Source organism: Pelodiscus sinensis, chromosome 11, assembly GCF_052426305.1.
Source record: "Pelodiscus sinensis isolate ZL-2025 chromosome 11, ASM5242630v1, whole genome shotgun sequence".
In the NCBI taxonomy this organism is placed as follows: domain Eukaryota; kingdom Metazoa; phylum Chordata; order Testudines; family Trionychidae; genus Pelodiscus; species Pelodiscus sinensis.
This window is the reverse complement of record NC_143062.1, coordinates 47,721,152-47,744,910: the sequence shown is the minus strand read 5'-3', so window position 1 is coordinate 47,744,910 and position 23,759 is coordinate 47,721,152. Positions and strand designations below refer to the sequence as shown.

General features: G+C 43.8%; 1 protein-coding gene across 14 annotated transcripts in view; it reads left to right on the top strand.

Moving 5' to 3' along the window:
- Positions 1 to 23,759, top strand: part of ATXN7 (ataxin 7) — a 179,769-nt gene that overhangs the window by 21,490 nt on the left and 134,520 nt on the right. For 11 of the 14 annotated variants that reach the window (XM_089781274.1, XM_075938494.2, XM_089781267.1 and 8 more), the window contains one exon: positions 20,786 to 20,879. The gene's annotated coding sequence lies outside the window, so the exon portion shown is untranslated. Of the gene's footprint in view, positions 1 to 18,816; positions 19,172 to 20,785; positions 20,880 to 23,759 lie in introns of those variants that run through there. The other 3 variants (XM_075938493.2, XM_089781269.1, XM_075938500.2) reach the window with 2 other exon arrangements.

Genomic DNA, 23,759 nt, shown 5'->3' with positions numbered 1-23,759 from the left:
TTTAGGAGTTTAAAATTTACAACTAAACATTCACTCAGGCCTGGGCTACACTACAGCAGAAAGTCGACTTTAAGATATGCAACTCCAGATATGTCAACGCCAGCTATGTAATTACATATCTTAAATCGTGTTTCTGCGCCATCCACACAGCGGGAGGTTGACGGGAGAAAATGCTTCTGTTGGTTTCGCTTACTCCTTGTGGGGAGCAGGAGTATGGGGACGCCCTCTGAGTTTTATTTATTGGGTCTATACTAGACCCACTAAATCGAACCCCAGAAGATTGACTGCAGTGGCGTCGATCTTCCGCGTAGTGTAGACATGACCTCAATGATGAAATTTTTTATTTAGGTTTTTAACATGGCACATAGATAAAATGTCACATAAATAAGTTTGATTAGAGGTGTTTTTTGTTTGTTTAGTTTTGCCTGTTCTGAACAAAACAAGGAGGTCTTGATCATAGACTCTAAAATGGTACCAAATACCCATACATTTAAAATAGCTGGTAATTGAGAAACAGCATAGTAATATTTTAGTTTTTCTTCATCTACAACATGCGTTTCACAGAAATGGAATAGTCTCAACTGAACTATTGGAATGCTGCTATTATGTTAAACTATTTTCCCCCCTCCCAGTTATGCTATTCCCGGCACTGTAGTTCTGGGTGTGTGGTTTGCATAATCACAGTGTTGCCAGCTCTCATGATTTTATCACAAGTCTTGCAATATTTGGTGTATTTTTTAAAAGCCTAGCTTCTAGGGCCAGGTAAATACATGAGACTCATCTTCAAACAGAAGTTTCTAGCCCTCATTGTTTCAGAGGAAAGCTTGAAAACATGAACTGCCTGCATTCTAAATGCAAAATACATAATTATGAAAAGAACTCATGATTTTTAAGCAAATCTCAAAACATTGATGACATGACTCCTCTGTCTGTAATCCCTACTGTAATCCCTATATTTTTCTCCATAACCAAAAATCAACCAAATGAAGCAAAACATGTCCTGACACAATAGGAACACTCCAAAAACTAACCAACCAACCAAACACCAGGGCTATGAAACAACCAAAAACAAAGATGTTTTAATAATGGCAAATTTAATTAAGAAAGCCCTGTGAATCACTGCTCCCTTTCTTCTTTCCATATTAGAAATGGAAACTTTAGGGTAACTGAAACTGAAATAGGTTTGTGTTTGCAACAGAAAAAATTAGGACTGTCAATTGATGTGCGTTAACACCTGCGATTAACTCAGGGCAGGATTAACGTGTTAATTTTTTAAACGTGTTAATCGCAGGCGTTAATGCTGCGCTGCCCCTTTGAAGTGCTTTAAAGGGGCAGTGCCCAGCTGATCCCCAGCTCCGCATTGCACTGCCCCTTTGAAGTGCTTTTCTGGTGCTTCAAAGGGGTTGCACAGAGCCCAAGCTGGAGTCCCCAGCTGACCCCAGGCTCCTGCGGTGTTGCCCCTTGGAAATATTGTGGCAGCCTTTTCAAGAGGCAGTACTGCACCAAGCTGGGGTAAGATGGGGACTGGGGGGAGGGATAGCTCAGTGGTTTGAGCATTGGCCTGCTAAACCCAGGGTTTTGAGTTCAATCCTTGCAGAGACCATTAGGGATTTGGAGCAAAAATTTGTCAGGAATGGTACTAGGTGCTGCAGTGAAGGCAGGGGACTGGACTCCATGACCCTTCAAGGTCCCTTCTAGTTCTAGGAGTTAGGTAATCTCAGGTAATCTCCAATAATTTAATTTATCCTGGGCTCCCACAGTGCTGCCCCTTTGAAACACCACTGCTGTGTTTCAAAGGGGCAGCTGCACTGAGCTTGGGGTCAGCTGAGGACTCCATCTGATCCCTGGCTTCCGCAGCACTGTGCCTTTGAAATGCCGCCGCAGAATTTCAAAGAGGCAGCACATGAAATTAATAGCACAATTAATCATGATTAAATTTTTAATTGCTTGACAGCCCTTGAAAAAATCCAGAATCTCCTTTCTAAGTCAATTTCAAACAACTGTGTATACAGAAATATTACACTTTTTGTGGCAATAAGACCTGCTCACTGGGAGAGAGAGAGATAAAGATGATGTAGACAGAGGGATAATAAAAGTAAAGGAATGCATGACTTGAATTTTGTTTTGAAGAGGGAGAATTTCCCCATGCTCTTGTAGGCATGGGGAATTCATACATTTGGGAAGTATTTATTTCAGCCTTGTCTCTGCCCATATCCAGGGATTTCCCTCTACAGTGCTCTCCAACTCTCTAAAAATTAATTCCTTTCCTTCATCCTTGCAGTACTTCCCTCTCCAGATTGTGTCCCGTCCCGTGATTCTTCTTTCTGCCTTTTCTCTGTTGAGTCAACGTAGGCTTTAAGTTTACTTCCTCCCCTTCTTTCCCTGCCCTCACCAAGTTACTCTGTACCTTCCCACCCCAAGCCACTACTGAGGCAATTTCTATCTTGTGAGATGAAGTCAAATTAATTAAGGTTGATTCCTTACCACCTGACTTTGTAAAATCGAAAGTCCATGTTCTCACTGTGGGCAAGAATTCAACATAGTTCAAAGTAGCATGTCCCCAGTAGAGAGACTGCTGTTGACTTTGAGAGTTATGCACTATAGGTAGCTATCCCACAGTGCGCGTGCCACTTTGCATTCTGGGTTATGCTCCCAGTGCACACTGGGACCAAAATAGTGTAGCAAGTAGTTCTGGGTTCATGTCGTTGGAGTTCCATAATGTGCTCTTCTACTCCCTCCCTCCCTCCCTCCTTGTTTGAGACCAATGGGAAACAGTCTTTTGGTGCCCTTTTTGATCCTGGCTACCTGTGCAGACACCATCGCGGCATGAGCGTGCCCCCCCCCCCCTTGTGAATCGCATTGTGCATCACAGCATTGTGACGTTGATGTCTACCTTCACGTATCTAATGGTGGAGTATGTTGAGTGTGTATGCACCTCATTCAAGGAAGAGGATGAGGAGGAATCTTAGGAAACCCTGGGTCTGCTATTCAGGCAAGCCCTTGGGTGGCTGAGTGAATTGGAAACGTAGCTGGCATTCGATCTCGTGGAAACAATGGAATGCTGATTCTGGTGCTGAGACAAGCAGACTGATGGGACCACACAGTGCTGCAAGTATGGGACAGTCAGTGGTGACTGCAAAACTTCCGAATGTGCAAGCCCACTTCCACGAAGTTTGTGAGTGGCATTCCCCTGCCCTGAAGCACAAGGACACCTGAATGAGACCTGCTTTGACAGTGAAGAAGCACATGGCAACTGCTCTCTGGCAGCCTGCAACACCAGACAGTTCCCAATCAGTTGGCAATCAGTTTGGAGTGGGGAAATCTACAGAGGTGGCTGCTGTTACTCAACCAGCCAAAGCAATCAATACCACTCTACTACGGAGGGTAGTAACTGGGAAACATGCATGCCACGGTGGGGTGGAGGGCTTTGCCAAGATGAGGTTCCCTAACTGCAGCGAGGTGATAGATGGCACACGCATCCCTATCTAGGCTCCTGATTACCTTGCCAGGCAGTTCATAACCCACAAAGGGTACTTCTCCATGGTGCTCCAGGCGCTGGTGGATCGCACGGCCGTTTCACCAACATCAACGTGGGATGGCTGGAAATGGTGCTTGATGCATGTATCTTTGGGAACTTCTGCCTCTTCAGAAAGCTGCAAGCTGGAACTCTTTCCCCAGAGCAAAAAATCAGAATTGGAAAGGTGGAAATGCCAATAACGATCATTATTGGCGACCCAGCCTACTCCTTCTCTCCAGTGGCTCATGAAGCCGTACACGGGCAGCTTGGACCCCAGTAAGGAGCGGTTCAGCTAAAGGGTGAGCAAATGCAGAATGGTGGTTGAATGTGCTTTTGAGCATTTAAAGGGTAGGTTTAGGAGTCTACTGACTAGGTTAGGTCACAGCGAATGCAACATCCCCTTTGTGGTGGTAGCCTGCTGAGTGCTCCAAAATCTCTGAGAGCAAGGGGGAATGCTATCTGGCAGGGCGGGAGACTGAGGCAGAGCGCCTAGCCAGTGACTTTGAGCAGCCAGACACCAGGGCAATAAGGAGAGCACAGCACGGGGCAGGGCAAATCAGAAAGGCTTTGAAAGAAGGTCTTATGAATAGCCAGTTTTGAGAGTCATGCATGTTGCTCTTAACGAGGCGCCCCTGTATTCAGCGTCCTTGCCTGTAATCCTCCACCTGACCCCTGCACCAAAAGCAATACAGAGACTATTCAGCAATCGTGTGGGGGTTTTTTTGTTTTATTTAGGGAAGACAGCAGAGACAGAACAGGAGTCCATGGTGGAACCTGAAGGGGTGGGAAATCAGAAACGCAAGGACAGCCTTCTGCCTCCCGAGGCACTGGAGGTTGAGTGTGAGATTGCCGTTGAGGTCCACAACCTCCATGTCCTAGGGCCTCTGAGGATGGAGACTAAGGAACTGGTGTTCTGCCAGGAGTGTGTGTGTGGATCCTCTCCAGGCACACCACCATGTGCTCCATCACAGCCATCAGGGATGAAAGGACGTTCTCCTGGTGCCTCACTTGCAGTTCCCTGCATGTTCTCCTTTCCTGCCACTCTGCTATCCTCTTTTGACGTTCCACTCGTATCCCCTCCAGGAATGTGTTCCTCCACTCTGTTTGCTCCTTAAACATGTTGTCTCTTGTCTGTTTTCACCTGTGGATTTGTGCAAGCTGGACAGCTGCTGTAGATGGGAGAATATGCAGCAAGCTGCCTCTGTTCCCGCTTAATGAAAAGTTACAGGGGCACAGATTATAGGAGATGCATTGTGAAGTCCAAAATCTAATTTGTTAATGTAGGGTGAAGGACTTTCTAAGGACAACGGAGATGTATTCTGTGCAAGACCAAAGTTATGCTTTAAAGTGGTCACTGTAGAGCAGGTACACAGCGCAGTTCTCAAGGGAGCATTTGAACTTATGCAGTTTGGAGGCAGGTATGGTAAGAGGCCTGGCTAGGGCATAATCATGGGGTGGGAGGTAGTGGAGCAGGGCGGCAGGTCACGTGGCTTCCCTCCTCTTTGTCCACCACACTCAATTTCCTGGGAGAGAGCCAAGAGCAGGAGGGAGGGAAGCCATGAGGCCCATGCCATGCTAGCAGAAGAGGCAGCAGCTAATAGCTTCCCCTCCTTCATTCAGGTTGCCTTGTGAGATACCATCTTCTCCAAATTACACAGTGATCGGGAGCAGATGCCAAATGAATGTGGTCAGAAACCTGGGCCTTATGCCGTAATGCTTTGTGCGGCAATGACACCAGACCACTTACTGCAGGCGTGGCATGGGAAGCTGTCCTGCCATGGAAGATAGAATAAGGCAGGCCTTCCCAGAAACCTTGTGAGAAGGATCAAAGAGTTCCTGTATGAGGGCTTCGTGGAGATATTCTGGGAGGATTCCTCCATCTCGATTCATGTGAACAAGCTATTCCGGCCCCCCTGCACTGTCGGCATAGACTATGCCACATAATTGCTGTGACCCTCTGGTAGTAAGAAAATAATTGTGAACTCACCAGAAGTGTCCACCCGGGATCAGTGCCCAACCATGAGATGTCTGGGAAGAGAGGGTTGGCTCCAGGGTTAGAAAACTTTCTTGGCTCCTGCCACTCTCTGGCTGGCCAGTCTCATCTTCCTCGTTTCCACCACCACACTGTCCTGTGATAGGACAGTCACACCTCCTTTATTTTAACACAGTACTGCCAGGCATCCCTTTCTCCGCCATGCAGTTTGCAAACTTTGCATAGATTGCAGTGCCTTTTTTTGCTGGTTTGGAGCTCAGAATCGATTCCTCTCCCCAGGCCTTGAAGAGATCCAAGATCTCCTTCACACTCCGTTCTAGTGCTCTTTTGCACCCCTGCCAACTGGAACTTGTGGAACTTGAATTCGTGGCCACATCTGCTCAGGTGTGCTGCCTGCTCTTAGGCATGCTCACAATGCTGGCCATATGGGAAATGAAATTCAAACTTTCCCAGGGCTTTTCTTGTTCACCCGGAGAGCAGTAGAGGCGCAAGCTCTGGCCAGAGTGGTCACAGCAGGGCACTGTTGGATGCCTCCTGGAGGCCAAGAACATCGACTGTCACGACACTGTGTCTACTCTATCAGAAATTCGATCATGCAAGGTCAAATTTTGCATTACTCTTTGTGAAAAGCAGGAGAGCTGAAATCGACATCAGCAGCTCTTTCAAGGGAAAGGATGGACTTGGCAGCGTGAACTCTGCTTAGAAAATCAACTGTATGTGGCTAAACTTGACCTAAACTCCTAGTGTAGACTAAGCCTGTACCACTGCTATGACAGCAGAGGCAGCAGGCCTGGAGGGAGATATACAGAGCCACCTAGCAGCCATTGGGGAAGAAGGTCTGCAGTCCAGGACAGAGCTATTACCACATAAACCAGAAAGTTAGCCTAGTAATATCTTATAATTAATTGAGATTGCCTATCTCCTAGAACTGGAAGGGACCTTGAAAGGTCATTGAGTCCAGTCCCCTGCCTTCACAACAGGACCAAGTACCATCCCTGACAAATATTTGCCCCAAATCCCTAAATGGCCTCCACAAGGATTGAACTCACAAGCCTGGGTTTAGCAGGCCAATGCTCAAACAATTGAGCTATCCCTCCTTCTCAAGTCTACACAATAAACGTGCATCAATATAAATATGCCACGCAGGAGTGCCAAAAATCTAGAGTAGCATAGTTGTACCAGCCTCACCCGGATGCTGTGTTGATGGGAGCTTTTCTCCTGTCAGCATAGGAACAACTGCCTCTCTCAGTGGTGGATTAACCATGCTGATGGAAGAAGCTCTCACACTGGCATAGTAGTGTCTTCACCAAATGCTAGAACAGCCCAGCTGCAATGCAGTGTGGTAAGTGGAGGGCTGCCTTTATTGGTCACTATTAGGAGTTAATATAAACTTTACATTGATTTGTGGCTTGAAACAACACTTAGCACGGATTCTGCCTTCATTTACATGGGTGTAAATCCAGAGAAATTTATCTGGAGCCACTGGATTTACACGGGTGTAAATAAGATCAAAGCCTGTCCTTTAGTTTTACTGTGCTACGGCAGTTTTTTTTATTACTGTTTGGCTACATCTAGACTGGCATGATTTTCCGCAAATGCTTTTAACGGAAAAGTTTCTCCGCTAAAAGCATTTGCGGAAAAGAGCATCTAGATTGGCACGGATGCTTTTGCGCAAAAGCACTTTTTGTGGAAAAGAGTCCGTGCCAATCTAGACGCGGTTTTGCACAAGAAAGCCCCGATCGCCATTTTCGCCATCGGGGCTTTTTTGCACAAAACACTTTTTAGCTGTCTACACTGGCCCTCTTGCGCAAATACATTTGTGCAAGAGGGCTTTTTCCCGAACGGGAGCAGCATAGTATTTGCGCAAGAACACTGACAATCTTTTGCAGAAAATCTTGCCAGTCTAGACTCAGCCATTGTGTATTGTGGTGCTTAGCAGCAGCACTCCATGAATGAGGATAGTGGAAGGCACTCTGCAGACATGCTGAACAACAGCCAAGTATCTTGTAATCTAAAGCGGAAAGGTTCAGTTTTATTTTACACCAATGACTGTATAATAGCAAGCAGCTGACATTTCAACTACAAAAATGTAAAAAACAATGAATAGTCCTGCAGCACCACAGGGCATGTCTCCATAGTAGTGCTATTTAGAAATAACAAAGCGAGCATCTACACAGCAAACTTGTTATTTTGAAATTATTTTGGAGGAACGGGCACCTTATTTCTAAATCCGTAACCTTCATTTTACGAGGAATACTGCTGATTCTGAAATCGTTCTTTCGAAATAGGGCGTGTGTAGACAGCGCAGCTGTGGTTATTTCAAAATAAGGTGCCTCCAGAGCTTCCCAAGGGTGCCCTTCTGGCCACTCATCAAAACTCTGTAGTCCCTCTTCCCCTGCAGCCCTTAAAGCTGCCGCCAAAGGGAAAGGGCCTGTGGCACACAGCAGTGCTCTGCTCTGCCCTACCTCTGCCATCTGAGGCCTCCACAGCTGCCAGCCCATCTGCAGCCAGCTCCCAAGCCCCTGCCTGGGGCTGAAGGGGGAGGGTGCCATCATGGACGGCCGCGGAGATCTTGGATCTCATTGAGATCTGGCGGGAGCAGTCCAACGGCCAGGAGCTCCCCGTCAGATGGGAAAATGCTGAAATGTATGTCCGCATGGCCAACTGCCTGGTCCGCAGCGGGCACAGTCGCACTCAGAACCAGGTCAGAATGAAGATCAAGGAACTCCGGCAGACTAATTCCAAGGCTCGGGAAAGGAGTTCCCGGTCGGGAGTGACACCCTGGACCTGCTGCTTCTACACCCAGCTCGATGGCATCCTGGAAAGGGGGCAGGTCACCTCCCCTCCCCTTGTCATTGACTCCAGCCTGGAGATGCCTGGTGTCAGCCTCCCGGAGGGCGCGGCAGTGGAGGAGGATGACAATGAGGAGGAGGTGGCCACCACACTCCACATGCCCGCTACTCAGGACCTCACCCTGTCCCTGGAGCCGGTACCCCCTCTCCCAGGATGTCAACGAGGGCTCGGACGAGGCTGGGGACGGCCCATCAGGTGAGTTCCATGACTTTCCCTGGACACACACGGGGGAGGCAAGGGGCTACACACGGGGGAGGCAAGGGGCTGCACACTCCTCACCCAACCTTCTCTTGCTGGGGATGGCACAGCAGCCTGTGCAGGTGGCTGCACATGGAGCAGCAGTCCGGAGCACAGAGCCGCATTGAGGCAGCTGCTCGGGAACCTTGCGCCCCTGCTCGCAGGGCTTCCAGAGAGGCCTGCCTTACTTCTAACTTCCCACCACAGGCCACCCCCAGGGAGGATGGGTCACAGACACACACACAGCACACGGACATGCCTGCACTCCTGGGGCAGCATCTACTCCCGGGCAAGGGTGTGAGGCAGAGGACACTGGTCCCCTGCCAGGGGAGCCTGCCAGGAGGGCAAGGGGGGAGATGTGGAGGGGGCCCCAGTAGCACCTTCTCTTAGGGAACCCCATTCCGACAGTTCACTGCCCTCCTGGGACAATTGCAGGAAAGCGCCATACCTGCATGACTACGATGGCCGATCTCCCCATGCCGAGCTGGTTCTGGACGGAACGGTAGCTGTCTGGTGAGGCGAGCTTCTAGATAGCAATGGTGACCCGCTTCTGGAGAGGGATGGCAGGTCTCATGTGGGTGCCCTGTCGCTGGAGGGCAGGGGCGAGCAACTGGCAGAGCTCTGTGAAGGTGTCCTTCCGCATGCGGAAATTCTAGAGCCATTGCTGGTCGCCCCACTGCTTCATGACATCCAGTCACGCTGGTGTTCCGGCGCCAGAAGCGGCAGGTGCACGGTGCGCAGGGAATGGCAGGAGGGATCATGCTGCCAGAGCAGCATGTGGAGAGAGGAGAGGAGGCCCCAGAGTGAGTGGCAGGTCCTGTTCTTGCAGAGCCACAAGGGCAGCCTGCAGTAACTTCAGCAGGAGGTGCCGGGGGTCTATGAGCCGTCAACTGCTTGGCGGCAGGTCTGACTCCATGGCTAAAGAGCTGTGGTTTCTGCAAGGGCAGCCAGAGGAGGCAGTGAGAAGGCTTTGCTGTCCCTTAATGAGGTAGGCAAAGGAGAGGAGAGGAGCCTGAGACATGGCTGTACGAGGGGGGGAGAGAGCCTCAGGAAGCAGCTCCAGGAAGTGCCTGATGCCCTCCCTGAAGTGCTTCCGGGTGGCCCTAAATGCGATTCAGCATCCAATGAGTGTGGACGTGCTCTTTTGAAATAGCTCAGCTCTATTTCAGTGGGCATTTGCTGTGTAAACGTGCTATTTCCAAATAAACCATTTCGGAGTTTCTGTTCCAAAATAGCTTATTCCAAAATAAGTGTGCCATGTAGACATACCCTTAGAGCAGAGCTACTCAACTTTGGAAGCCCCGGAGGCCACAATGATATTCACAGCATGCCGAGGGCCGCAACTTAAGTGTGGTTGCATATTCGTGCAAATATATATGTAAATAGTTGATTTCATACTGACAGGCACGAATACAAAGAATAAGGCAAGACTACACCAAACACAGGCCCCATTTAAGTCAGTTCTGCTGATATTAATAAAATGCAATATTTACCCAATTTCCACCCCCTATGACAGCACTTTCAATGAGCAATGACAGTCCAGGAATTTAACTACTAAAATTCATATAAACAGAAGACCATTATATTGACTCGCCATTGTGGAGCATGTTCCCAGTGGAAGCCACGTTTAAAGGATCCCACCCACAGGCCACGTGTTGAGACCACGTAAACTGTATCGCGGGCTGCAAACAAACAGGCCCCATGTTGAGTAGCTCTTCCTTCGAGACTAACCAAAAATGTAGATGGTATCATTAACTTTCATCTGAAGAAGTGAGTTGTGCCCATGAAACCTCATGACACTATCTACATTTTTTGTTAGTCTCTAAGGTGCTGCTGGACTGTTAGGGTGTGTCTAGACTACAGAGTTTTGTCGACAAAAGTGGACTTTTGTCAACAAAACTATACCTGTTTCTACACTACCGCTGAGTTCTGTCGACATAAGATCAACAGAACTCGGCAGTTTTGTGGTAAACCTCATTCTACGAGGAATAACACCTTTTGTCTACAGAGTTCTGTCAACAGAAGGCGTTATTGCATCTACACTGTCCTTTGTGTCCACACTCTCATGTCGACAAAGCAGCTTGCTTTGTCAACAGAACGGGATGTAGTCTGGATGCTCTTTGTCGACAGTAGCCTGTAGTCTAGATGTACCCTTAGTCTGTAACTGAAAAAAATTAAAAAACAACAAACGCAGCTGCCCCATCTGAAACATTTCAACTATAGTAACTTAGCTCAGAGATTACAAAAATGTGTTTTAAAAGCAAAGCTGACTTCACTTACAATAGAATGACAAAAACATTTCAACTTTTATTTTCTCTGTCTTCAGTATAAAACCATTGAAGTTGAAAATGCCATATTCATTATCTCATGTTTTAGGATTAAATGAATGTAGATAGCTGATTTAGGAATACTTGACAATAGGACGACATCATTTGAATACTAGCAGCCTGGTTTTGTACCACTGTTTTCATGGGTATTTCTGTACTTAAGTTTATCTGTGATAGTGGGTTTTACTTTAAACCTCAAGTTTGTTGTTGGTGGGGGGTTTGTTGCATGCTTTGGGATAGATTATAGGTGATTAAAATTAGACATAAAATTGGTAAAACTGACAGCAGACACTAGGGGAGTATGAGCTGTTACAGCAATAGTTGAAAGAAATTCTAGGCTGGAAATAACTCTAGCCAGAGTCCAATGTACAGGATACATGTGGTACCTAAAATCCTGGCTTTGTGAGAGTTGACAATGATCTAGTACCGTTTTGCATACAAACTTCACAGACAATAGGGTAGAGGCCTAGGTACTGGCGGAATTTTGCCAGGATTGCGTGTTGGTATGTCAAGCAAGGGACCCCCATTCCATTACCACTTACTATGGGAGATCTAATTAAATAAAAAGAGCTTTCCTATTTCTGGCATTTAACATTGATTCTGCATTATGTTTTGCTTTATTTATGGAGGATACAGGATCATAGAAAAAAACCTTTTTTATGTCTTTCTTCCTCTTCCCCCCCCCCCTCCCATTTTTAAGCTTTCTATTCAAATTTACTACTAGGATATGCCACCTTGTTTTTTTTTCCCGTTAATACTCCTTTCAGGGACAAAGATCTAGTTAATGGAGGGTGAGGACAGAAAATGTCTCTCGTTTCCATCTCTCCCTTTTGTATTTCTCTGTCTCTCTTTAGCCATTGAAAATGTAGGTCAAATTGCATCACCATAAAATAGAACAGTCAGAAAGGTGTTTGAAAAATGCTGACATCCTTACCCTGGGGTGCATGCCACTGTCCTTTGTTTACATTGAGAACAGGGATGTACCTGTATAAGAATCAACGTCTCTTTTAAGGTTAGTGGTATAGCACCTAAATAATTTGTCACATTTTCAGATTATATTGATCTGCATATTATATTGCTAGTATATTTAGATCCCTACAAGGTGGTAATTTAAAATTGTACAGATTTTGATCTACAACTTAAAATAACAATCTACTTCAGAGAGCTAATTTAAAATCTTAAATTTGTAGTCACCATAACTGTGTACATTGAATAATCCACTATCTGTCTTTTACACTGAAAAGAAGCTCAAGAATACATTTTGTAAATTGTCTAATTATGTGTCTAATCTGTTTTGTCTTGATTAGATCCTGTCCCCCTTGTAAAGTATGTCTTTGTTTATGTTTTAATGCTTTAAGTATTCCTTGTTTGACATAATATACATTTCTCCTGCCATCATTTTTAAATGGTGCAATAAAAGGGGTGTTTTTTGTTTTGTTTTGTTTAAACATCAATATCTAAAAAGTCATGGAGTCTAGTTAGGTGCTTGCCTACCAGTCTTTTGTGTAGAATACTTCAAGAGTTGTTGATATAAGAAGTTGTGATCAGCATTAAATATTCTTATAACATCAAAAATACATACTAGATTTTCACTTTGTTTTTCTGCAGTTATTCACATGTGAAATATTACATAAAATGTGAAAATATTATTCAGTTGTCTTTATCTGTCCTAGCTGCATGTTAGTGCTATTTGTGTGCTGAATCTTGGAATGGTGGCTTAAAATTTTTCATAAGACACAGTACTTTAGATTATAAAGTAGATTTGCCTGTTTATATTAGGGAAACTGCAACCAAATTTTCATTCCATATATTTTCCTAGTCTGTGTCTTTATACTTCACGTAGTTGTACTTTAAACAGCTGAAGCATAGTATGCAAAGACATCTTATTATAGCATTAACCTTACTGCCTGCTGCTGAGTACGATCTAGAAATTAAAAGGAAAATGACTGAAGATGCAGCTGAAACCACTGGCAAAACTCCATAATTGGCTGTTTGGGCAAAAACAATACATTTGGAAATATGTGTGCAATAATTATACAGATAGAAACAGCAGACATAGCAGTAAAAACACTTCAAGTGAACTTTAGTGTGAAGAGTTGAATTGACAGATTTCCAGTACCAACATGTTGAGAGAGTTCCATACAAGATTTTGATGGTTGTCTGTTGACTGTCAGATATTATTGGCAACAGTCTGATTATCAGTAAATATATTTATATGTCTCTGGAAATGTTTAAGAAAAGCTTGATGGATTTTGAGGAAAAATCTGTGTCTTTCCACTGGGAAATCCATTGTGCTTTATTTGTAACAATACATAATAAATATCCAAATAGCAACGGGAAGCAGCATCACAGTATAAATTACAACACTGTAGAATCATGAGCAGCTGAATAAAAGGTAAAGCTCAAGATTCTGCCTTACTTTCCATTTGGGTATCCACTTAAAACATGCTCCTTACGTTTTAATTCTGTAATCCATACATGTAAAAATGGGTACTATACCTATGGAGGAGGAGAACAAATTATTGGGGGGTTTTTTTGTATTTATTTTCTTTACTCCATCTTCACACCTCTAGAGTTGTGGGCTGCTGGTTCAACCTCGAGCAGCTCTGTCTTAATCTTGGGATACAACAGTCATTCAGGGACCACCCAACAGCCCTGAATAGCCATAGTTCATTGCATTGTGCTTATAACGCCTTCTTCCAATTGACTTTCTCTTGCCCTGGCACACCCTTAGTTTGTGGGGAGCAGCTAGAAGAGGGGACTGGTTTAGGGCCATTGTACCAGCCCTGTTCTTGGTGACTTTCTACATTGGAGAGCTAGACTTGTTCTACTACTCCTGAACACAGCATCTTAGGCCAGCTCTGCATGGGGGGAGAAAGTTGACTTAAGATACGTCGACTCCAGTTATTCTCATAGCTAGAGTTGTGTATCTTCTCCTGAAAATCTGTGGTATCCCCATTGTGGGAAATAGACAGGAAACTGTCAACTTCCCTTACTCTTCATGACCCTGTGGAGTACCAAGGTCGATGGGAGCGCTGCCAGTGGTTGATTTAGTGGGTCCTTACTAGACCTGCAGCATCAAACCCTGGAAGATCAATCTCCAGAGTGTTGTCTGGGTAAGTATAGACAAGCCCCTAGTATTGGGGCTATTTTACTTCCCTTTTGAATAAGGGTTTGGACGTGCATCTGTAGGTAACACCTAGCCAGTGCACTGTCCCTAAAGATCATTAAACTTAAACATTGGTCAGTTAACCAGGGGATCAAGTTCCAGAATTCAGATACTTTTTTTTTGTAATACGTGTTTTTGGTGCTCTTCTAACTGCAAATAAAGAGGGATTGGGGAATGGTGTGTTTTGTAGGGTCAGAATATGCACTGGGTAGAACTTCATAGTGGGTTGAGTCAGAACCTCATTCAGACTGATGTGAGAACTCACCCTTCATTTAAGATAGTTGTAAGGAACAGCACTTGCAACAAGAACTGTTAGAATTTGTCCAGAAACTACCACCATATGGGCGTGGGGATTTCAGTGGGTATTGTGTGAGAGAATACAGAGAATATGAGAACAGGCAGAACAGAGAGAAAGGTAGAAGGAACAAGCAAGGAAGTTAAGTAGTAGCCTGTGAGCACAGTGCAACCCTAGGAAAAGCTTGAGAGTGGTAGAGAGAGAACTTTTGCGTCTGATGTTGCATAATGGGTATTGAGGCGGTAAGCTAAGAAATTGCTCCTCTTTTGTTTTTGGTTTCTCCTGCGTTTGGAGAACCAGTTTTCATTATTTACGCTCCTTGTAAATAAAAAAGTTTGCCTGAAAGAAAATACCAGACTTCATCAGTTTCTGTTTCCAACTGGAATGTCTCAAGCCTCTGAAATGAAACTAGCTGCTTAGGTTAAAACAGGCAGCGCTAGTGTTAGTAATGGGAACCAATTTCCACGCCGAGAGAGTGAGCTGATGTTCCTCCTGATTGAAGATGGAACATGTAACACAGATGCTTACAGACAAGTAGCCATTGGGATTTAAAACGAGACCTAAAACAGGAGCTGGAAACGTCCCAAAAGGAATTTAAAGCAGCATCTAGAGGTTAGAAAGAGCTCAGAGATGACTTGCGAATGGAGGTGAAATCTCTGGAGCAGCAACTATACAGTGTCTGGACAGACTGGGAAGCCCAGCTGCACACACCCAGGTAGGAGGGGTAAAATGGATTGACGAGACGACCAACAGTCTGCCACAGACCAGGAGCTTGTCCATGAAACTTACGACTGAGCCAGCATTGGCCAGTTGGGAACTTGCCAACCCAGAGAAGCTGAAGCAAGAACTTACGGCACTAAATATTCATCGACAGCTGGAAATCAAAGGGTCATCTGCTGTAGTGGAGGACAGCATCTGGATGAAGAATTGGGGCAGCCAGAGGACTTGGCTAAGACCAGATGCTTACAAGAATTTGTCATCCTATTTGGAACTACAGTACAGAGGCGAGATCAGGCTGTCCTACCTCAGATAATTCAAAAGCCATTATCATAAGGGAAAAATTCTGAGGGGTTTATTTGAATCAGCACAAACATTGTAGCTCAAATGATGGCTGGTCTGCACTACCACTTAAGTTGGTGTAACTTATGTCACTCAGAGGTGTGGGGAAAAAAAAATCCCCTGAGCAACTAAAGTTACAGTGACCGAAGCGCTGACAATACTGGCACTGTCATTGGGAAGAGATCTCCCGCAGATGTACCTTCTGCCTCTCGCGGAGGTGGAGTAATGATACTGATGACAGAGTCTTCACCAGATGTGCTTCAGTGGCATTAGTGCAGCTGAGCCAATGCTGTGTAGACTTGCCCAGTCCTGGTGCAAGCCCTTGACATGCAGTTTGGAGCTAGCCACCAATCAGAGCCAGCTAGGGCTTTGCTAAGACCTGAAAGAAGAATCTCTACCTGAATTCGCAGTGAACCTATGGAGGCCGGTGTTCGTGGCCTATCCAGATATTTGAGGCCTTTCAGGATACACAGGCATTGGACCTATTTATGGTTTGCCAGCTGGGCTTGGACTTGCTGATGATCAGCATCAGCAAAAAGAGGCCAAAGACGCTGTGAGAGCTGGTGGAATCTGCCTCAGAACTTGGATCTTTCCTTGCGGCGATGCCCAGAGGTGGAAGCTGATCACCATGATCGGCAGACAGCGCTGTTTCAAACATGTACAATGAATGAGGGGAGTCTAGTTGGGTTCAAAGCCTTTATGGTAGGATTAAAAAGTCTGATATTGGTTTGTAAAGGAAAATTGGGATTAATGCAAAAATTAAAGGAAACGGTTCATTGAAATGATAGAACTGGCCACAAATAGAAGCACTTGAATAAATTTATGACAGACCAAGAGACTGTCGCAAGTGTCGAGTGAAAGTCCTCTCTTGCCATTCAGGAAATGGGGGTGCCCCAAACTGAGGGAGTAAAGCTCAGTAGAGATACTAGGATCAGCCCCCAGTTTTTGTTTAGTTCTTGACAGTGTAAAAAACAATAAAAGGAATTTGGCTAATGGATGGGTAATAGACTCTGTAAAAAACATACTGGTGATTGACATGGGCTAAAACATACTGGTGATTGACATGGGCTGAAACATAAGAGATATTAAGCAAGACTTGCTAAAAAGGCCAGGGAACTGGGGATATACAAAACTGACCCACCTAGTCGGACTCCAATGGAGACAGTAACTCGAGCAGGGCACCCATACAAAATTTGAGAGAATTGGGTTGGAAAATTGCACCTTTTGGAATTTGAACAAGAAATCTGGGTAGCTGAAATGGGAAAGAAGCTCAACAAAATCCAGGGTTGGATTTTGTTATGGCTAATAACTGTGTAATCAATGCCAGGAAAGATGTCTCTCGAATTCAGTGAGCGGAAATGCCCTTTAAAAATAAGGCCCAGGTGAAATAAATGGTTTGTAGGCAAGCGGCTTGCAGTCCTGCCCCAGGGTGTAGAAACCGTTATAACAGCTATATGCTGTGGTAACTTTCCAGCAAGAGAGTCTTCGGAAGAGGTTAAAACCTGTTTGGAGACCCAAGTTTTCAAGGAAATTTCAGCTGCCAAAGCTTTTCTCGGTTGGAAAGAAGAACTGATCCATGTTTATTTGCCGAATGTTTCTGACAAGTAGCAAATAGTGGAGAAGGAAAACCATGTTGTCCCTGGGGTGTTATTTAGCATTATTAGAGTTGAAAAAGGCTTTTGAGAAAGAGAGGCCAAGTCAGGAGCAAAGTTTCAAGCCCTTTTCATACTGGACACGATACTTGTGTTTGCAGTTGGGGTGATAGCATGTCAGCTGCCTATTCCCTAATAACATTCCCAAATGTAAGGGGTGGGGAGGATATTTGTGGAAGTTGAGGTTGGAAGAGGAGTTGTTACAAAGATGAATCCCCTAGTCAGATAGAATGGTCTGGGTCTGCCTCAGCCAACCAATTCCGCAACAAGAGTATGCCTTCCTCAGAGACTGACTGAAAGGGGTCCTTCCTCCCCCCATCCCCTGCGGCTGAAAGGAAATCCAGGCAAAGCTCAGAAAGGATTTGGGCATCAGTAACTTTCATATTGGAGCTGTAAGCGTTTTCCGGCAGAAGGATACTGTATCTCTGAAAATAGTCAATTGTGTATCATTTGTAACATTTTTTTGTATTTTGAATGAGCTATTGGGGGTCACCGTTTAGGCTACTTTGGGATAATGGGCAAAGATGTGTAATGGGCTGCTTTTATGTGCTGGGTGGAGCTCTGTTATGGCTTATCTTAAAACCTTGTTCAGATTCAGAGTGAGTTAACACACTCTTCAGTTAACATAGTTATAAAAGACAGGCAAGGGGCCCAGTTCTAAAACAAGGGCTATTCGAGTCTGTCCAGAATCTAGCACTAAATGAGTTGTTGTTCTAGTAGGTACAGTGACCTGGACTTGCTAGAGAACATGCACAAACTGAGAACAGACAAGAACATAGAGTGTGAAGAGACAAAGGCAAAAACTGAGAAAGCCAAGCAAGCACCCTGTGAGCACAGTGTGACCCTAGGAAAAGCTAGAGAGATCTTTGAATCTGGAGCTGGCTAATGAACATTGGAGTGATACGCTAGGAAATTGCTCCTTTTATTGTTGGTTCCTCCTGTGCTTGGAGAATTAGGACTTGTACAGTCCTGGTAAATGAACAAGATTGCATCAAAGAAAATAAAAGACTTCCATTAGTTTCTGTTTCCAGCTGGAACATTCCCGGGGCCTGGAAATTGCTCGGTTTGAAAAGGAGCAACAGTAGTGTGGCTACCTTAAATTTGAATGTCAGTAAACTCTGACGTTAAAAGTTTATTGTAACCTTAACTTTCAATTTCCTGACTGTTTAATGTTTTTCCTGGGCTTTTTGTTTTTTATTAACTAGAACAGATATGCGTTTTCTGGGATTTGGCTTTTGCTCTGGTGCATTGCAACATTACTCCTGTTTATTTTTTAATGACAAATTTTTAAAGTTTTACTTCAGGTTTGCAGCCACACTTTTTCCCCTTGACTTTTTCATGGGAGAAGTATGACCTAAAACCTGACATGCTGTTTTGAAAATATCGGGCTTGGTGTTTTGACTCTTCTATTTGTACCTTTTTTCTCTGTTTTTCTCTATCTCCATTGTATCAAACCTCATATGTGTTTCTCTTATAAGGTGCATAATTCATCTTCATCCACTCTAGGGATGTAAGCAACCTGTCAGTTACCCAATAAGCATATGCTTACTGGGTAGCTGAGTAGTGACTCGACTAGTCGCTTCCCCTCCCGCCTTGCTGCCTCTCTGAGAGAGCAGCAAGGGGCAGGGGGAGCAGGAGCCGGTGCTCGGGGTAGCTGGCTTAAAAGCCACTTCCCTCCCCGGCACCATCTCTATGGGGGGGGGGGCAAGGGAGGCAAAGGCGTGGGGGGGGACTGGGTGCAAGCTGGGAATTGGCTGATGCCCACTCGCGCCCGGTCCCAGATGCTAGGCCCATGCCTTTTAAACGTATTAAGAATCGCCAGGCTCTTAAATTCCATCTACCACTTGATTAGTTGATTAACCGCAGTTTAACATCCCTAACCTACCCTGTCATCCCTGATACACAGTTTTTCTACAGACTTTGCCAGTTTTGATTGCTGGTTTTGTAAAAGTTCTCACCAGCACCTTCTTACATTTCACCTTGTCACCTCTTAAGCACAGAAGGACCTTCCCATAAAATCTTTAAAGCTACCACATTGTCCGCCTCTGCAGTGATACTGACGTGGTTAGGTAACGGCTTACCACTCTGTTTATTGCACAGATTATAGCAACCTCTGCATGCATAATATTAGTTTTCTTTATTGTCTTCTACTTAGATTGTACTCTCTTTGGGGGATAGACTTTTTAGTTTGTATTTGCATATCAGCTAGCACAAGAAGCCTGGGCTTTCTAAGTAAATAATATATATCAATAATTTAAATATAAATAATTTAATTTGATTAGGAAATAGTGGGTTTTCTGCATGCAGAACTACCTTACTCAACTTGGAAGTGTGTGGCTTATCGATGAGGGAAGCAGAAAGCAAAAAGTCTCTGCTCCACAGAACTTTGTAAAAGGTAATATAGAGGACAAGTCAAGTAGAGGACATCTACGTACAGAGGGTTCTCTATTTCCTAATAAAATTGTATTATTGTCGTAGTACCTAGAGGGCCCATTCTATTAGGATGTATACAAACCAAAAAGGTTGGCCTCGCAGACAAGAGAGAAAAAAGTAATATTAGGGGTGCCGGTACAACCTTTCACACTGGGCATCAGAGAGGATTACTAGGAGCTAACTGTCTTTGTAAGTACCTACATTTCTGTAACTTAAACCAAAACGTGTGTTGAGGAGGCTGGCACTGGTTTAATTAAAAAATTGTTTTAAGTTAAACTGATGCAATGTTCTCATGTAGATAAGGCGTTTATATGCCCCTCCCTCTGATTTGTCAGTGGTGATATAAGGTAAAATTTTACATGTAAACTATCACCACTGGGCACCGAGTTACATGCCATGGTGTGTAAATGCTGCTGGTCAGTGTACACAAGCAGCTCTTCTTTGCTACTGTTGGTAGAGCTGCATCGCGGAGGGAGAAATTCTAGTATCAAATGGGCTGCTAAGTCCCTGAACCTGCAGACACGCAGGAGCAGTTTCTGCATGTGCACAAGGGTCCACACCAGTGCACCTGTTTGCAAGATTAGAACCTAAATTAGACACCAACATTTTTAGTGTAAATTAATTTTATTACTGGTTTGATGGTTGAGACTAAATTGGTGCAATTTTTTACAAATATTAGTTTGGACACTGGGGGTACGTCTAGACTACCGCGTTTTGTCGACGGAAGTTTTGTCGACAGATACTGTCGACAAAACTTCCGTCGACAAAGAGCGTCTTTGTCGACAGAACTCCGTAGTCTGGACGCAATGTTACAGGCAATAACACCTTCAGAGTTCTGTCGACAGAAGGTGTTATGCCTCGTAAAATGAGGTATACCAGCGTCGACAAAACTGCTGAGTTCTGTCGACGTTATGTCGACAGAACTCAGCGGTAGTGTAGACGCTGGTTTAGTTTTGTCGACAAAAGTCCACTTTTGTCGACAAAACTAGGTAGTCTGGACACACCCTGGTTGGCTATTACTGAAAGATTTGTTGACATAATGCTGAATGACATTCTCTGCTAGTGCTTACAATATATATTAACATTTAAATTCACTGTAAAAATTAAATCCTCTTGGGTGTCAAATAGGTAAAATGCTTGTACTAGAGCACTAATATTTCAAAACAAAAATTGCAATTATGGAATGTCAGCTAAATAAAGTTGCAGATTTCCTATGACTGCTGTAGTCATATTTTTTTGTTTAATTTCAGAGTTAAACGACTGCAAGTCAGAGAGAGCTTCCACAATCCAAACAGATGACGATCAATTGATTAAATCAACCCAGTGTTTTACCATACTTTCAAGGTACTGTGACATACTTACCTACATATATTTTTTTAAACATCGTATTCTCGTAGTTTAGATGTGAGAAACATGAAGAACAGGATATTCACAAGGTCACAAAGCTAGACTAAAGTGCTACCAGATGCAGTTTGTTGATCTTTTGATAAGATGCAGGTGTTTAATTCATGTTTCAGTGGGAAGTAAAAGAGATCTTACAAACAGCCAGAACAAGCTGTCTGCGCGTACCAGTCAAACCTCAAGACATGTTATCAGACTTCATTAATCTGAATGAGATGGGGGATATGAAAGTAACTTGACTGAGCAGAGTTGTGTATAAGAGATATTTTCTGTGTATTTGATGTACTTCGGAAGATGCTACGGTTTATCATCAAATTTCAGTTTTACCTGTATTCATATAGTCTTGGGTAAAAGCATTATTTTATGATATAGTACAAAATTGGACAGTCACATGATACAGTTTCTTCCTTTGGTCTCCCTTACATTTCTCTCTCCTGTGCCTCTTCACCTACGTTTTACATGTTTGTGTGTCATTTTGTTTGATACGGTGAAGAAAAAAAACAGTGGATTTGTTCTAAGTTTGTATTTGCCTTTTATGCACAAATTTGAAGAGCCCACTGCACTCTAGTTAATTTTTGCTGTGCAAAACCTGCTTTGTTATGGTTTTAAAAATAGATTATTATAGAAACTGCCGTAAATTTAGGATGGAGCTGGTCTGCAAAGCCGAATGAAGCAGAACTCATTTGAGTGGCAGAGATAATCTGGGAAAGAGTGAGGGAATGTTTGTCACAGTGTGACTTTTTTTTTTTTTACACAGTATGGCTTTACTGATATCGTCTCTTGAGCAGCTCAGCTAAAACCAATATTTTTTTTTTCTTTGAAAACATTTCCTTGAAATTGTAATGATGAGTCAGGTGCTATTTGAAGGGAAGAAGACATTGTAGAACTATTTATCGGTGGACCCACATTGCAAGGTCATATGATTTTTGGCATGTAAAATCAGAGGGACGGATTTGTGGCTCAGCAGCTGGGACTTTCACTTCAGAGCCCAACAGTTAGGACTTGGTGTGCCGCATGGCACAGGTTAGACCTAGCAGTTACAGCATGTATCAAGTGAACCTGCATCTTTGTGCCCACAACAAAGACCAGGAATACTGCTCCTATAGGTAATTACGTTCCTTTTGATGAACAACATTCAAGCATTAAATTCATACAGGGCTACTCAATTCCTGACTCTGCCAGAAGGATACTTCAGTCAATATTAATACAGTACCCTGCTGTATGCTTGATATTAGCAATTTTATATCAATAGAACAACAGAAGAAAAGAGGATTTTTTTTCCTTTGTGGCTTATCTTCCTGGTACATTGTAGGATTTTAAAAATAGAGATGACTGAAGAATCCAGTAATTCATAGTGTGGGGTACATTGGGAGTACACTTTGTGTAGTCATTTGCATTAGTGCAAAGTGAGCGCAGAGTGGTTTTAAAAGCTGTCCTGTCACAATAGTAGCATTTTACACTGACTTTGTTAGTATAAATTTACAGCACAGTATGCAGGTCAATGGAGAGTCAGGACCCAGATATTTTATTTTTTCTCTTTCCTTTGTTTATAAACATGCAAATGCATACTAAATACACCACTAGGGGCATTTATTTTAATTTTTTTCACCTCAGTTTAGTAGAGATGGGTGAGAAATGCCTGTTCAACCCTGGGGATATTTTCAAGATTTTGAAAAGATGTCCCATCCCCAAAGCCAAAGGTCCAGATTTTGAAAGGTATTTAGGTGCTCCTTCTCTTAGGCTACCTGCAGTTTCTGAAAGAAGATATGTAAATTAGGTGCAAATTTGCATATCTTCTTCTGATCCCTTTTTCAGAAATTAAAAAAAAAAAGCCATCTAGATGGGGAGTTGTGCTCAAAACCCCCCTTTTTCGAAAGAACCCTGTAAACCTCATTTTTTGAGGAATAAGGGTTCTTTTGAAAAAGGGTTTTTTCATGCAAAAAACCCCCATCTAGACTGCTTTTTCTTTTTTCCAATAGAGCCTCTTCTGAAAAAGGGACTGGAAAAAGATATGCAAATTCACACCTAATTTGCATTTCTTCTGTCGGAAGCCGTGCGTAGTCTAGATATGCCCTTAGTGTCACAAGACCTAACTGATTTAGGAGCTTAAATCTTATTTTCAAAAGGGATTTAGAGTTGAAAGTGTCTGAATCCCTTTGGAAAATAAATGAATAAATTCTAAGGACAAAAAAGATTATTGTGAACAACTAGTCTGACCTCCTGTATAACACAGGCCATAAATAATTCTTAGAGCAGATCTTTTAGGAAAAAACATCCCATTTTGACTTAGATTGTTAGTGATGGAGAATTTACCACATTTCAGTGGTGTTAATTACTCATTGTTAGAAATGTGCACGTTATTTTCAGCCTGAATGTGTCTAGCTTCCAGCCATTTGATTGTGTTATACCTTTCTTAGCTAGCTTGAAAAACCTATTAAATATCTGTTTCCTGTGTAGATACACATAATCCATAATCCTGGGGTAGGTTGTAATCACCCTTTAACCTTCTGTCTGTTAAGCTAAATAAATTGATCTCCTTGAGTCTGTTACTATAAGACATGTTTTCTAATCCTCTGACCATTCTCATGGCTCTTCCGTGAACCCTCTCTAATTTATCTGTATCCTCCTTGAATTGTGGGCCCCAGGACTGGACACACTCTTCCAACAGTAGTTACTCCTGTACCAAGTGCAGCACTACAATAACCTCTCTACTCCTACTTCAGATTCCCGTGTTCTTGCATCCCAGGATCACATTAGTGCTTTTCACTATAGGATCACATTGAAAGTTCATGTTCAGTTGCTTATCTATCACAATCCACAAAT